This window comes from Sorex fumeus, unplaced genomic scaffold, assembly GCF_029834395.1.
Source record: "Sorex fumeus unplaced genomic scaffold, SorFum_2.1 ptg000098l, whole genome shotgun sequence".
In the NCBI taxonomy this organism is placed as follows: Eukaryota; Metazoa; Chordata; class Mammalia; order Eulipotyphla; family Soricidae; genus Sorex; species Sorex fumeus.
In genome coordinates, this window is record NW_026606155.1 from 70,378,941 (window position 1) to 70,393,752 (window position 14,812).

Genomic DNA, 14,812 nt, shown 5'->3' on the forward strand with positions numbered 1-14,812 from the left:
GGTTAACACTATTATAACCATATCACCTCAGTTATAAGACCTTTTATTAAGACATAAATGCCACATAACATTTGTGTACATAAATATTAGTTATAGCAGAGGTTTACTTCTAAGAAATAGGTAGATTGGAAATTCAAAACATACTCTTGATTTCCCACAGCCCTGTAAGTTTTTCTTTCCCTAAAAGTTACCAAGTTGAGTGATACAACTAGCAAGATTTACTACTTACTCTTGGTCAGGTATTTTGCTAAGGATATTATGTGTGTAGTCTTTTATTCTTTCAGTGAAACACATGAGTAGATAGGAACATGTTTTAGATATTAAAAAAATTAGAAGTTGGTGGTAGTTATGGACTTGGCCCATGGTTATATAGCAAGAATGAGTTGAAATAGTTTCAAACCCAAATCTGTTGAGATAAAGTTTATGCCTTTTATAACAGGGCACGCTGCTTCATACCACCATATTGCTTTACGTTTCTTACAAGGACAGTTTGCTTCCTTATGGTGGCTGTTCTTAAGACAGGCTGAGTTGCTGCAAAAGTCTAAGGAGTCTGTGATTGGTTAAAGGTGGAGGCCTTTAAGATCTCTCCCAAACTTTTCACACACTCCTACCGCAGTGCCCTTGTGCGGGCTATTTAATTTCTTGGAATTATTTTTATTTTCTTTTGTCTGTCACTGTCCTCCCATTGTTCATTGATTTACTGGAGTGGGCCCAGTAACATCTCCATTGTGAGACTTGTTGTTACTGTGTTTGGCATATTGAATACATCACAGGTAGCTTGCCCGGCTTTGCTTGTATGGGCGAAATACTCTCGGTAGCTTGTGTGGATCTATGAGAGGGGCGGAGGAATTGAACTCAGGTCGGATGTGTTGGCTGCGTGCAAGGCCAATGCCCTACCCGCTGTGCTCCATATTTATTATTATTCCTCCAAGAAGGCCTTTATCTTTTTCTTTTTGGGTCACACCTGGCAATTTGCAGGGGTTACCTCTGGCTCCACACTCAGGAACTACCCCTGGTGGTGCTCAGGAGAGCATATGGGATGCTGGGAATTGAACCTGGGTTGGCAGTGCAAGCAAACGCCCTACCCGCTGTGCCATTGCTCCAGCCCCAAGAAGGCCTTTTTGTCCTTTACCCACTATTCCTTTATGTATTTTAATCACACTCATTTTTTTTATTATAAAACATCTTTTAAAATTTTATACTTGCATTCTAAACATCAGATTTCTTGTCTCTTTAGAAATAAGATAATGAATTCTTTTTGCCTTCTGGCAGGTAGACTCGCCTACTGGTGAGAGGTTGTCAGTCATTTGTTGCAATTTTGATTTCATTTATTTAACTTAATTATTTTCCAGAATCTAGAAAAGGAGTTTTGTGTATGTTACATCTATATGATGTAACAGTTTAGGCTGAAGCAGTTTAGGTCATAAAATAATTTGAAAAGCCAAAAAGGAGCCTTGAGAAAAATGGGAGACCAAGAAAGATGAAATGGATGAAATGAGAACTGTAGTTTGTCATCTTTCTCAGAAATGTTCCATCTTTCAGGGAATAGTAGCAGGTTAAAGGTCATCCAATTTTATGTTAGTAGTTAATATTTACCATGCTCTTAAGAACACAGGAGAAAATGAAACTACATGTTCATTAGCGATATTAAAGTACACAACTTAGTCAAAAAAAAAAAAAAAGAAATGTGCACTCCAGCTATCAACCAGCTAAAATCCTTCTGGCCTAAACCCACAGGCCAAGGTCAGTGTGCAAGCCTTGAGAGAATGGAGTACCAAGCCTCATGTAGTCACAAATCTGTTAAATTGTACTATTCCACCATATCAGTGTCACCAGAAGAGATGTTCAATTTCCAGTTTACAAATGATGCATTCATGCATTAGCCATGGGCCAATTCTGAGTCTGAAGATGTTTGCTGCTTTGCTAGGAGAGTCATTTTAAAAATCAAAATGAAATCCAAGACTTCAAATAAAATCAATAATTTTGGAGAAAGAGAATGTGAGGAAATGACAAAATATAGAATGATATTAAACTGAACTAAAATTTCCTGATCCCCAATATGTTGTTTTCACCACTCACACCAGAATTCCCTCTTTAATCACTTTTAAAATGGCTGACTTCAGAAGAGAGTTTATTTAGATGGATAGAAAGAAATGGAAAGGACAGAAAAGCTACCATAGTATGTGAGGAGTGTCTTAAGCAGGATCCCTTCTTAATACTTTATATTAAGCCTAAATTTTATTATTAAGATTTTTTTTGAGATTCCAATAATAACTTTTTGGGGGAGGTGAGTTTGGGGAGGTCACAAGCATTCATACTCAAGGATCACCTGGCTCTGTGCCCATGGGTTACTCCTGGTGGTAGCCTGGGAGGTAACATGGCATTTGAGAATCGAACCAGGATCTATCCTCAGCAAAGCAAATTCCTTGACCCCTGCACCTCTCTGCTCCCCCAAATACTTTTTTTTTTTTTTTTGCTTTTTAGGTCACACACGGCAATGAACAGGAGTTACTCCTGGTTCATGCACTCAGGAATTATTCCTGGTGGTGCTCGGAGGCCCATATGGGATGCTGGGAATCGAACCTAGGTCGGCTGTGTGCAAGGCAAACGCCCTACCCGCTGTGCTATTGCTCCAGCCCCCACCCCCAAATACTTTTAAAATTGCATTTATCTTTGGAAAAACTAAAAGTCTTCCACACATGAGTGATTTAGTTTAATCATGTTACTTTTATTTCCAACTTCAAATACACAAAAGTCAAGTTGATTTTTAAGAATAAAGAGCAATAATCAAGCTGGCTAAGATAGAAGAATTAAGGCCAGAACAAAGATAGTAGGTGCAGGGAATGGGATCTTAGGGGAATACTGTGGAAACAAGGTGGAAATAGAGCAGAAAGAAGTATAAGTTTACTTTTACTGGTATTCAGACCAACCAAGAGTAATGCTGTTCTTACTGAGAAAAGAAGATAAATTTCCTCCATTTTCTTGACCCAATGAGTTCAACTTATAGGACCAGATAAGAATATGATATCTATATCAACCTCAGATATTAAATAGGGTTCTTTGAACTGGTTTAATGAAACAGTTTTTCTCCAAGCAATTTGGAGGAAATCCCTTTTAAGCTCTAAAAACAATGAGTAATGTTTGAGAAGTTAACCAAGATTGAACCATATGAAATGGGCAATATTAAATCTTGATAAGTGAGACTTTGTACGTTTCTCATTGAACTCACATATCACATTGATGAATTTCAAAGGCTATTACTGTGGATCTATGAGCTGCGCTGTAAATAGAAAGCTTAAAATGATACAAACTTGACCAGTTTTGAAGGCAAACTGATCAATAGTACTAAATTATATATAAGTAATGCTGTTAAAAATTGTACTATAATGCATAATTCTCTAGATCAAATTTTCTTAGTCCACATCAAGTCATTTCATTTGTTATTTTGATAGCACTTCTTTTCATAGTCCTATGCCACCCAGAACATCTAAATCTGAGAGCATTTAAGATTGAGCTTGATAGTGGGTGATGTGGGTTTTATGACAACCCTAGGTGAACTCAGTTTTTTCTTGAATCATTTAATGCTCAGAAGGAGGGTTTTGCCATGTGGTCTGGAGTCCTTCTGAACATGGGCTTACTTTTGCAGAAGGGAAAATTGCTTTCATGTTTTCCTTTTCTATTAAGGAAGAGAGGCACAATCTAAAAGTTTGTAACCTGAGATGAACAGTAAAATTTTTTCAGTTCTCTAATTTCATGACTCAACTTTAAAGGAGTGGGGGGGGGGGGGTGTAGGGGAGAGGGAGAACCAGGTTTGCTTGCTCTCTTGTGCATAGGGTATTTCTGTAATTATATCCAAGAAATTGGCAACAACAGTAGTTCCTGGGGAGGGGAACTTCCTCTTTCTCTGTTACAAGTATTTTGCAATGAACTTCTTTTTAATATCCTGCATTATTTACAACTAATAACAATAAGTTTGAAACCAAACCAAACTTAATAAATTGGAAATGTAAGTAGACATAGCATTTAATTTGTTAAAACAAAGAGCCCCCTTTAAGAAAAAAAAAAAAAGAATGTGTATGCCCTGATCTTCTTGGTATCTTTGAAACCTTTTATTCCCTTCAGTTTTTGTAAAAAGAACAGAAACTTTCACAAAGAAGAAATCCGAATGGCAAAAAGGCACATCAGAAAATACTCTACATCACTAATCATCAGAGAGATGCAGATCAAAACAACAATGAGATATCATTTCACACCACAGAGACTGGCCCACATCCATAAGAACAAAAGCAACCAGTGCTGGCGCGGATGTGGCGAGAAAGGGACCCTCCTTCACTGCTGGTGAGAATGCCGACTGGTCCAACCCTTTTAGAAAACAGTATGAACGATTCTCAAAAAATTAGAATTTGATCTCCCATTTGACCCAGCAATAGCACTCCTGGGAATATATCCCAGAGAGGCAAAAAAGTATAGTTGAAGTGACATCTGCAATTGTTTGTTCATTGCAGCACTCTTCACAATAGCCAGAATCTGGAAAAAACCTGAGTGCCCGAGAGAACAGATGACTGGTTAAAGAAACTTTGGTACATTTACACAATGGAGTACTATGTAGCTGTTAGAAAAGATGAAGTCATGAAATTTACATACAAGTGGTACTACATGGAAAGTATCATGTTAAGTCAGAAAGAGCGGGATAGACACAGAAAGATTGCATTCTTCTGGGGAACATAAAGCAACAAAATGGGAGACTAACACCCAGGAGTGGCTGAGATTAGTACCATGAATTTTGCTCCATGTCTTGGAGGCCAGCCACACGTGCTAGGGGAAAAGGAAGCTCAGATAGAGAAGAGAGCACCAAATAAAAGGTGTTGTGAGGATCCTCCCAGGGTGGGAGAAGCATGCTGAAAGTAGATTATAGAACAAACATGACTGCCACTCAATGCCTCTCTTGCAAAACACAGGACCCAAAAGAAGAGAGAGAGAACAAGGGGGAATGCCCTGCCACAGAGGCAGGGTGGGATGGGGGAGATGGGGGGTGGGAGGAATGCTGGAACCTGTGGTGGTGGAGGATGGGCGCTGGTGCAGGGATGGGTACTTGATCATTGTATAACTGAAACCCAAGCACAAAAATTTGTAAGTCTATAACTGTACCTCATGGTGTTTCACTAATAAAAAAATTAAAAAAACAAAACAAAACAATAATTCTTGGGAACTGTGGGTGGTGAAAGAATGATTTAGAAGGCTTTGATAATGAATGGACCAGAGTGATAGTACAGTGGGTAGGGTACTTGCACATGGCCTACCAGAGTCCAATCCCTGACATCTCAAATGGTTTCCTGAGCACATCCAGGAGTAATTCCCAAGTGCAGAGCCAGAAGAAATCCCTGAGTATTTCTGGGTGTGGCCCCAAACACACACACACACACACACACACACACTCACACACACACATGATTTTGATAATAGAAATTACTCTTAATTCTGCAACTGTGTATGACTACCTGTTCTGTGACAGGTCCTGAGAGAAGTACTTCCTCCTTTCACAACTTCTAGATGACTTCTTGTGTAAACAACCAAGCATTTTTTTTTTATCTTTGAGAGCTTTGCATGCCTAAAATACTTCCCAAAGACAAGTGGTGGTCTGTTGATGCAGCAGCTGATGAGCTCACCAAGCATAAGGGCACTGGGTAAATCCCAGGTATTCCACTGAGGTGAGACTAGTGACAACCTGCAGTTGAGACTGAGGGTGATTGAACAGAATGGGGAAGTCCTGGAGCTAACTCAAAGATATGGAGAAAATAAAACTTTAAAGGGAAGTCTTCTTTTAAGGGAAAGTTTTAGGAGGGAGAATGACCTGTAATAGAAATTTATCACAAGAATATGGTAATTCACCAAGTTGTTGAATTATCCAAAAGCTGATTCCAGAGATTTGTCCAGAGAATCCTGAACACACTAGAGGAGCTCGAGAAATCAAAGCAGCTTGCTGCTTAATACAACTTTCATAAAGAGCTTCCTTGTTTAAATGCAGATCTCATATAGCCTGTGTGGGGATGAGAACAATGCCTCCTATTTGCTTAAACTCAAAGCCCTGAGACGTGTGTTAATTCTTGGAATCCTCAACAGAACTGTGGGGATAGTTTTCCACTTCACAGATGAGGACAGTGCAGTGTGGTGGAGTCACTTGCCAATGGAAACAGGGGAGGAAATCACTGAGGCTCAGACCAGGTTGAGAGCCTTTCCACTAAGTCAGGCCCGAACACGGGATCCACATGATGAAACTATGGAAATCGGGAGGAGGTAGGGAGTGGGGACGGTGGGAGGGATGCTGGGACCATTGGTGGTGGAAAGTGGGCACTGGTGGAAGGATGGATACTCGACCATTGTATGACTGAAATGCAATCACTGAGGTTTGTAAGTCTGTAATTGTACCTTATAGTGATTCACTAATTAAAAAAAAAAGAAAAGAAAGAAATTATGGAAATTGCTCCCTTTTTCATTTCAAGACCACGATAGAGAACCAGTCTCAGGTATTCACATTTCTTCCATTTTTTTGCCCTCCTAATCAGCTGGCTGGGACTATTTGTGGGTGTTTTCCTGAAGATGAGTTTAGCTCCTATCTCTCTTCCCTCTTCATCCCTATATAATGCTAGCTCCACATACCTACATAATGCAGGGCAGCCTCCACAGTCTGGCTCTGCCCACTGTTGCTCACCCCCACTCATTGCTTCAGTGCTCTTGCCACTTCATTGTGCTGTGACCTACTCCTTATACTTTAGCTAGTCAACTCAGTGGTCACTGGCTGAGGAAAGGAAAGTCACAAAGTTTATGAGGACTAAGTTCAGTAACCAAGCAAATATATTAATGCCACATTTAAAAAACAGTGCTAAAAGGATATAAAATGTCAACATTTAAAAATAAACACAATGCCACAATGCCTTTCCCCCTTTTATTTCCCTTCAGATTCCCAAATGCCTCACGAGGGCAGGATTACTGATCCCCTAGCAACTCTGTAGTGTGCTGATTTGATCACTGATTTCCAAGGTAGTTCTCCCACTTTACTTGAATGTCCCAGCATTCTCCTAGGCTGTTCTTCTTTTCGGAAAGTCCATTTCCTTTAGGAATCAGTTTGGATATTGATGACAAACTTGGCCCTTCTGGGTGTCTTCCCAACCCAGTGGGGGTTACCACCTCTTGGCCGAAAGAAGACAGAGGTCACTCTCCCAGGAAGAGCTGATGGTGGAGGTGAGCAGGGAAGGAACCCAATTAGGAGCTGTTGGTTTCAGAGTACTTTTCTTTAGGATGTCATCGGGATTAAAATGCAAAGGGTGGGGAGGGGGGAGTTGGGGGAGGGGGGTCGGGAGACAGAGAGAGACAGAGAGAGAAGAAAAGTGCCTGCCATAAAGGCAGGCTGGGGGCTAGTGGCAGGAGGGAAACTGGGGACATTGGTGGCAGGAAATGTACACTGGTGAAGGGATGGGTGTTGGAACATTGTACGACTAAAACGCAATCATGAACAGCTTTCTAATTGTGAATCTCACCGTGCTTCAATTTGAAAAAAATTTAAAAAATAAATTTTTCTAAGTGTAAGAGAAAAACAAACACCCTAACATACACCTGTCATTTCTTGTAAAGCCACACGTAGCAGAAGCTGGCTTGAATGAGCCCGGAGAAGAGGGACATTCAGGGCAGAGTTGCCTCTATCTGCCCACGGAGATCTGTCTTCCTCTTCCCAGCCCTTCAATCCCGTGAACCCGGTTCTCCAGGCCCCACGAGCTCTTGGAGTTCGCACGGAAGTATCCAAGCCACGCAGGGACGAATGCAGTTAGGTAGAAACTCATCTGAGCCCAAGCCACTTCTCTCCCCCAGAAGTACCGCTTCCTAACCCTCCCCAACACAGTCTTGCTGACTTCCACCACAGCTGCTCACCTTTCCAGCCCACAAACTTCCAGTGAAATTTGCACTGCCCTCCGCAGAGTTGCTCCCGAGCCCTGGGCTGCGGGGCTGCCCTCGGACCCCAGCCCTGGCCCCTGGAGGCCCGAGGCCCCCGCGCTCGCACGCCTGGGGCGGTTCCCCGGCCCCCAGCTGCAGCTCAGTGCCCCAGGTCAGGGCGCTCGGGCTCGCCCCTGGCGGCACTGGGCATGCTCAGAGGCGGCCGCGGGGGCAGGTTTGCTTCGCAGGCGCTCGCAAAACCGCGGCTGGCGGGCGCGCGGCTGCAGCTGCAGCTCGGGCTCCTGGAGTTGGAGTTGCCGGGAGTTCCCCCCCTCCACCCCCCCAGTGGTACTACCCCCCACACCTCTCGGTCTTCGCGCGCCGCGGGGCGGCGGGAGCCAGCACCCGGGATCCACTGAGCCAGGTCCGGAGCCCGGCGTGGGGCAGCCCCCGGGGAGGAGCCTCTCCGGCTGGGACGCGTGCCGCGCACTGGCACTGCCCGGGCCAGAACTGCGTGACGAGGTAGGGCTGGGGCGTGGGGAGCCGCGAGGGTGCAGCCGAGGCCAGGCCGGGGAAGGGTGATGCGGGTGCGAGGGCTGCGGCGATGTGGGCGCCCCGCGCCTGATCCCCCGGCTGCGGGAAGCCAGGACCAGGACCGCGCTCCCGGGCCGGAGGAGGCGCCGGGAGATGCTTTTTCAAGTTGGCGGGAGAACGGGCTGAGCGCTCCGAGCAGCTGCGTTTATTTTTCTGAGCGTGGAGAGGGACGAGGGTCCTTATTTCTTTCCAAACGCGGGACCCCCAGCATCAGCGGGGTAGGGAAAGCTGCGGAGCGGAGCAGTTTCCTCCGAGAAAGTTGCCAATGGCACCCTTCTTCCCGCCCTGGTCCCCTCTGTAGGAAGGGTCCCCCCCCAGGGGGTCTCTCTTGAGGCCCCACGTTTGGAGGAGCTGAGCGGGGAGCTTCGCCCCTGGGCCGAGCTCCGCCCGCTACCCCGCAGCCGAAATTCGGGGGTCGCCTGGATTTTCTCTTCTTCTCTGGCCTCTTCTAGGAAAACCACCGCTGCCGGAACGGGGCTGGGCGCTCCCGCGGGGCTCGGCTCCCTGCGTCCGGCTCGCTGGGCGGGCAGCGCCCCTCCCCGACCTCAGACGTGGCCAAGGGCGCGGGCTCCAGGGAGCAGGGAGCGCTCCTGGCGCGCGCCACTGGCAGCGAGACAGGGTTCGAGGGTTGGGGTTTCCTCGTGCCTTAACTCGGGGCCACAGCGCCCCATCATCTGGACAGAGGACGGGGTTTGGAGGGAAGGACCGTGGGGCGAGTTTGCGAGCACAGCCTGTGCCTTTGGGGAGGGTGCCAGGGTCGGGGCAGGCCTGGCCACAGCCCCAGAACTTCTGAAAGATGCTTTCCAACCTTTCTGTCAATCTTCCCCCAACAGCTGGGAGGGGCGGCGGGACCCCCCAGAAAGTCGCCTTGTCCCACCCTCTCCAGGGATATTAGCGGGGCGTGAGGCAGACGCAGCTCTTCCTAGAACCGGCGTTGGGCAAGTTGCAAGGAGGTGCAGGATGCTGCCCAATTTCTTCTGGCCTCACTTTTTTTTCACTTCTTGTTTTGAGTTTTGGAGGTTGCCTACACACAAGTCAGAGCTGCGCTGTCATAACCCTGGGGAGGGTGGGGAGAGGGGTGGTGATGGAGGAACTTCAGCCCGGCAGTGCGCGCTGTTCGCCTCGGAGCCTGCTAGTGGGAATTATTCCAGAAGTGATTATGCAGGCTCAGAATATTCCTTCTATCGCTCGCTCGCTCTTTTTCTTTCTTTCTTTTTTTTTCTTCATTTTTGGCTGAACACCTTGGCTGTTGGGTTTGTGTGTTAAGCTCTTAAAGGGGCACCCACACACTGCTCAAATGCCAGGGCTTTTGGGGTTGCCTGTTTCTGCGGCATGTTTTTCTCTTGGTTTTTTTTTTTTTCCCCTCGGGCCAGATGCCCAGATGTGGAAATCGCATGGTGTCCTCGGGTTCTAGAGTGAGACAGATCTGCCATCAAATTTCAACTTTCCAGGGGATGGCTGAGTCCATAGATAGATTTCTGGTCTCTTTGGGCCTTAGTTTTCTCTTCTTGCAGTGGGGAACCTCTCTCCTCCCCTTGCCGGGTTGTTGTCAGACTTGGGTGAGATCCTGGAAATGAAAAGTGTTTTGAAACTCTAAAGTCCCATTCATCTCTTATTGTGACTGTGTTCTTTCTTTTTTTTTTTTTTTAAATTAAACGTGGCTAATTACTGAACTAGAGAGAAAATACAGGAGATGAGATGCCTGCCTTGAAGGTGACTCTCCCTGGTTAGATCCCTGATGTTGCACATGGTTCCCTGAGCATCTTTTAACAAGACACCTGAGCCTTCTCCCCTCCACCCACTCTTCAAAAGGTTTTAGTTTAGAGCTTTGGAAGTCACTCTTTATTTTCTTTCCCTAAACTGACCTTTCTTTTATGGGGTAAAGGCTCCAGTCTTCTTATTTATCTAAAGAAAGCTGCAGGATGCAGACTGGGAGACCACTGGGTGTGATGAATGGGTGCTCAGAGTCCTAGGCCCAAGAATTTGCTTTTCAGCTACAGCTCAGTTTGAGAACCATGGTGGAGGGTGTCGGTCCACCCTGTACTGCTCTCTGGTAGGACTCTAACAGTGACCTTGAAGTAAGGACTCCTTCCCTCCTAGGTGAAGTGAGTCTCTAATTAAAGGTCTGGAGTGATCAGAGGCTAGTATAGGGAGTGTCTCTCCCTCAGCCAATATGGGGTTTTATCAGGTTCTTGATCCTTCTGCTTGCTCTCTTCACGTCTATTACTGCTGCGTCCAGATGCTAGGGCAGAGATTCTCAATTTTGAGCATCAGAAATTTTGTTTTTCTTACCTGAAGGGTTGTTCAACCCAGCTGTCACCCTGTGTGGGGCCACTTCTCTGGCAATGGAGGAGGGAGCATGGCAAAAATTTACAGATTGGTTAGAGACTACACCTATGGACTCTTTGGTTTAGGAGGTGAGAGATTAAGAGAGGTGGGGTTTATTCCACAATGCTATTATTAATTTTGGAGCCACACCAGGCAGTGCTCAGGGCTTACTTCTGGCTCTGTGCTCAGGAATCACTCCTGGCAGGGCTGAGAGGATCATATGGGACGTCAGGAATTAAACTCAGGTCGGCCCTGGCTCCATGGAATGCCATTATTTTAATTTATTAAGTGTAAGAATGTGGTCAAAGCATTTTGTATGTCTAAAACCAGTGCTAGTTAGAATTGACTGGTTTAAATTCTAATTACTCTTCAAAAGAAATTTACTGCTACCTAAAGATAGGATTTCCCTTTCTTTTCATACTGTTAAATAGTTGATCTCTGATTTCCAGGTCACTCTTGGGTGAAATGAGAAAGGAGACCCTGATGTTGATAATTCCAACAGCCACTCTGTTTCCTTTCTTTTTCAGAGATCCCAGTTGTTGTAGAGAGGAGGTGACACAAACTTCCGGCAGCTTGAGCCTGATGATTGAAAAACAGGTTGAGTCGCTTATGAGCAGGTTCCATAAAATTTGTAGTGTAGCATTTTCTCCGTATGAGCTGCTTTCGCTGATCTACGGTGTAGGTGTACTGTGCCCTGTGGCAGGTGGCCAAGGTGGTCAGATTCAGTTCAGGCCCTCTTCTCCTGGAAAATGGTGACATTGGCACTGATTGAGAGGGCCTCTTTGACTGCAGCTGAGAGGGCCAGCTTTGGGGGCAGCAGTGCTGAAATGTGACTCCCTGAATTTAGCTGATTATCCAGCACTATTTGGGCACAAGTCAGATTTATAATCTCTTTTCCCTCTAGGCTCTGGTCTGCCCTGAGAGACTTGTGGTGGCCTTGAGGTTGAACTCTTTGTGTGAGGGAGCCCTCTTGAGTTGGGGGTTTCCTAGGACAGCATCTTCAGGGAGGAAGAAAGTTCAGGTAGCACCCAAATGGACTAAGTATCAGAGAAGGGCAGTGCTTGAGTTAGTGTTGGTCTTGATCTGCCTCCTGGGATCCTATCTGACCACTGAGGTTTATCTTAGTTTCGCATTTGTGCTTTGTTTTCATTTCAAAATGATTAGCACTGGGGAAACCTATCAGTCAATCAGAAACCTATTCAGAAAACTCAAGTGGAGCACTTAGTGTTTCAGTAGATAAGCTGCCAGGCCCACGTGTGTCTTCCTGGTGGTAATCAGTGCTTTGAGTGGAAGAAATAACTTCCGGTCCCAAATCCTCAAAATTCACTAACTCATTTGAATGATGTCTCCTACTAGACTCCTAAATGAGAAGGGAATGTTTCTATTTTAAAAGGCTTTCCCATAACTCAGTGTTTAGATTTTGAGTGTTACCCCAACTTTTTGTTGTGAAGATCTTTTAGGGTGGGGGCAGCCTCTTAGTGCCAAGAGCCTGTTCTTTTTTTCTCATCACCTCATGTGGCATCTTTGCTCTATTGGTCATCAGTTATCAGAAATTATGGTATTTCATTTCCCTTTGGTCATCGGGCTCTGGAACAGAGAGAGGCATAGCTCATTCTGGAATGCAGCTTTTCTTCAATCTCTTGAGAGGATGGTTTTAAACTGAATGTTAGATGAGTCTGCTGCAGTTCAATTTGAAGGAAGGTATAGCTGATCCCCTGCGCCATAATATCCCACTTGCAGAAATCCAGATAGATCTTAATTGTGATCACATTTAGTGTATGGTTTCTGTTTCTTTTTTCTGTAACCTAGCATGGTAATAGAGGGATTTTCAATTGATGGTATTCGAAAACAAAACACATTTGGCTTTCTTACCCCAGTAGGAAATATGGTTACTATTCAGTGCTGTCCAGCTGATAGAATTGAGTAGCAATTGAATTACCCCAGCAGCTTCCAGAGTATCTCAGAAGAATGCTGTGGGGTGGATGTTAATAGGTGTGCTCTTGTAAAGGGCAAATCAATTTGGAAGCACAGCTATTATTTTTCCTATCCCTTAGGGTTTCTCAACTCATGTACCATCATATAAAAGTGTCTGTGAAATACTAGAGTTTACAGTGTCAACACAAAACATTGATTATATTTGTTCAATTAAATGTCTTCCAGGACACAGAACTTATTTTTTTGAAGTTCTGTGTGCAATCTCCTTGACCTCCAGGACTGAATGAACAGCAATTCTAACATATTATTTCAAGGCATTCACAGTGGAATGTTCTCGTCTAGTAGATCCCTATAATAGAGGGACATTCATTAAATTTGGATGTCAATTGATGAATGAACTGTATAGGTAATTACTATTTCTAATTTCAGAAAGAGTCAAACTATATTCTTCTGTGATGGCTAAGAAGGTCACCATGGACAGGCTCTAGAAACATTGTAACTTATAGGCAGCACTTCTGTATGGTGAAGAAGGGGTGTTTTATTTATTTATTTATTTTTGCATTTTGGGTTCACACTCGGCGATGCACAGGGGTTACTCCTGGCTTTTGCACTCAGGAATTACTCCTGGTGGTGCTCAGGGAACCATGTGGGATGCTGGGAATCGAACCCGGGTCGGCCGTGTGTAAGGCAAACGCCCTACCCACTGTACTATCACTCCAGCCCCAAGAAAGGGGTGTTTTAGGTTGGTGTGAAGGAGCAGGGGTATGAAGACTTGTACCTGTGCTGCTTTTTGGCAATTTCCAGACTGAATATGAAAGGGACAAAGTGCAGTGTAAGGCACAGTAAATTTGTGGCAGGGGTCAAAGAACCGACTGTTAAGTGTCTTTTTGATTCTGTAAATTCCCTGATGTAGCACATGAGTTCTAGAGCGCCTAGAGAGGTAGCTGTGGAGAGCAGAGGCATAACCCTCTTGCTAAAGAAAAGACGCATGGGGCAGAGAGGAAGGATAAAAGTTTTTCTAAGACTTAAGAAGAGAGGTTTGCAAACTGCTTTTTATCTATGGATCAGTGAAAACAGGAGAAATATTCTGGGGATCACTAGGCAGAAATTTAAAAAAATGTATTTTTGTGTGTGTGTGTTATTGAAATTAATGCTGTGAAATGAAAATTTTATCTAGTCATTCCAAGTGTTAAGAGACATTCAGTAACATTTTGTTTTCTTTTTTTTGTAACCTAGCACATTAATAGAGGGATTTCCAATTGAATTTATCCTAAAACAATACACATTTGGCTTTTTTACCCTAGTAGTAAATATGCTTACTACTTATATTGTGTGTGCATGGTGTGTGTGTATGTGTGTGTGTGTGTGTGTGTGCAGGGTCCTATTAAAAACCACTGCTCTAAGTAGTATTTCAGGTAAGGAGGGATTAATTAAAATGTGGGTCCAGTTGGAAATTTTTGGATATTTGGGGAAAAGTTTCCCTGAAAGAGGAATCTTCCTTAGAGTTTTAATAAGAGCAAGAAGAAAGAACTCAGACCTTTTATAACATTAACAAGGCAAATAAACATTCAAAAATGGTTATGGGGCTGGGAATATAGCTCAGCAGTGGAGCACTAGGCCATGGGTTTGATCCCAGCACACCCACACAAAGAGGCAAAGAGGTGACCCCAAATGAATTAAATCATTATTTCTTCAAAGAGATATACAAATGACCATCAACAAATACATGGAAAGATTCTCAGTAGCATTAGGGAAATACACATGAAAACCACAATGAGGGAACACTTCAAACTCCCCGAGATTTCTATGATTAAAACCACATAATAATAAAGGTTGAGGAGAATGTCAAATTACTGGAACACTAGTCTATCATATTGCTGGTGGGAATGTTGTAGAATAGTTCAGCCATCTTGGGAAACAGGTAGTTACTCTGAGTGCTAACTGTACCATAGAGATACTTCATGACCAATTCCACTCCTAGGCATAGACCCAAGAAAATAGAAAATGTGTTCCTGCTAAGTACTTGCAC

At 44.3% G+C, this 14,812-nt stretch overlaps 1 protein-coding gene across 1 annotated transcript in view; it reads left to right on the forward strand.

Annotated features, from left to right (window-relative positions):
• Positions 1-8,269: 8,269 nt before the first annotated feature.
• STXBP6 (syntaxin binding protein 6) overlaps positions 8,270-14,812 on the forward strand; it is a 272,187-nt gene continuing 265,644 nt past the window's right edge. The window contains exon 1 of the mRNA XM_056133326.1: positions 8,270-8,448. The gene's annotated coding sequence lies outside the window, so the exon portion shown is untranslated. The remainder of the gene's footprint in view (positions 8,449-14,812) is intronic.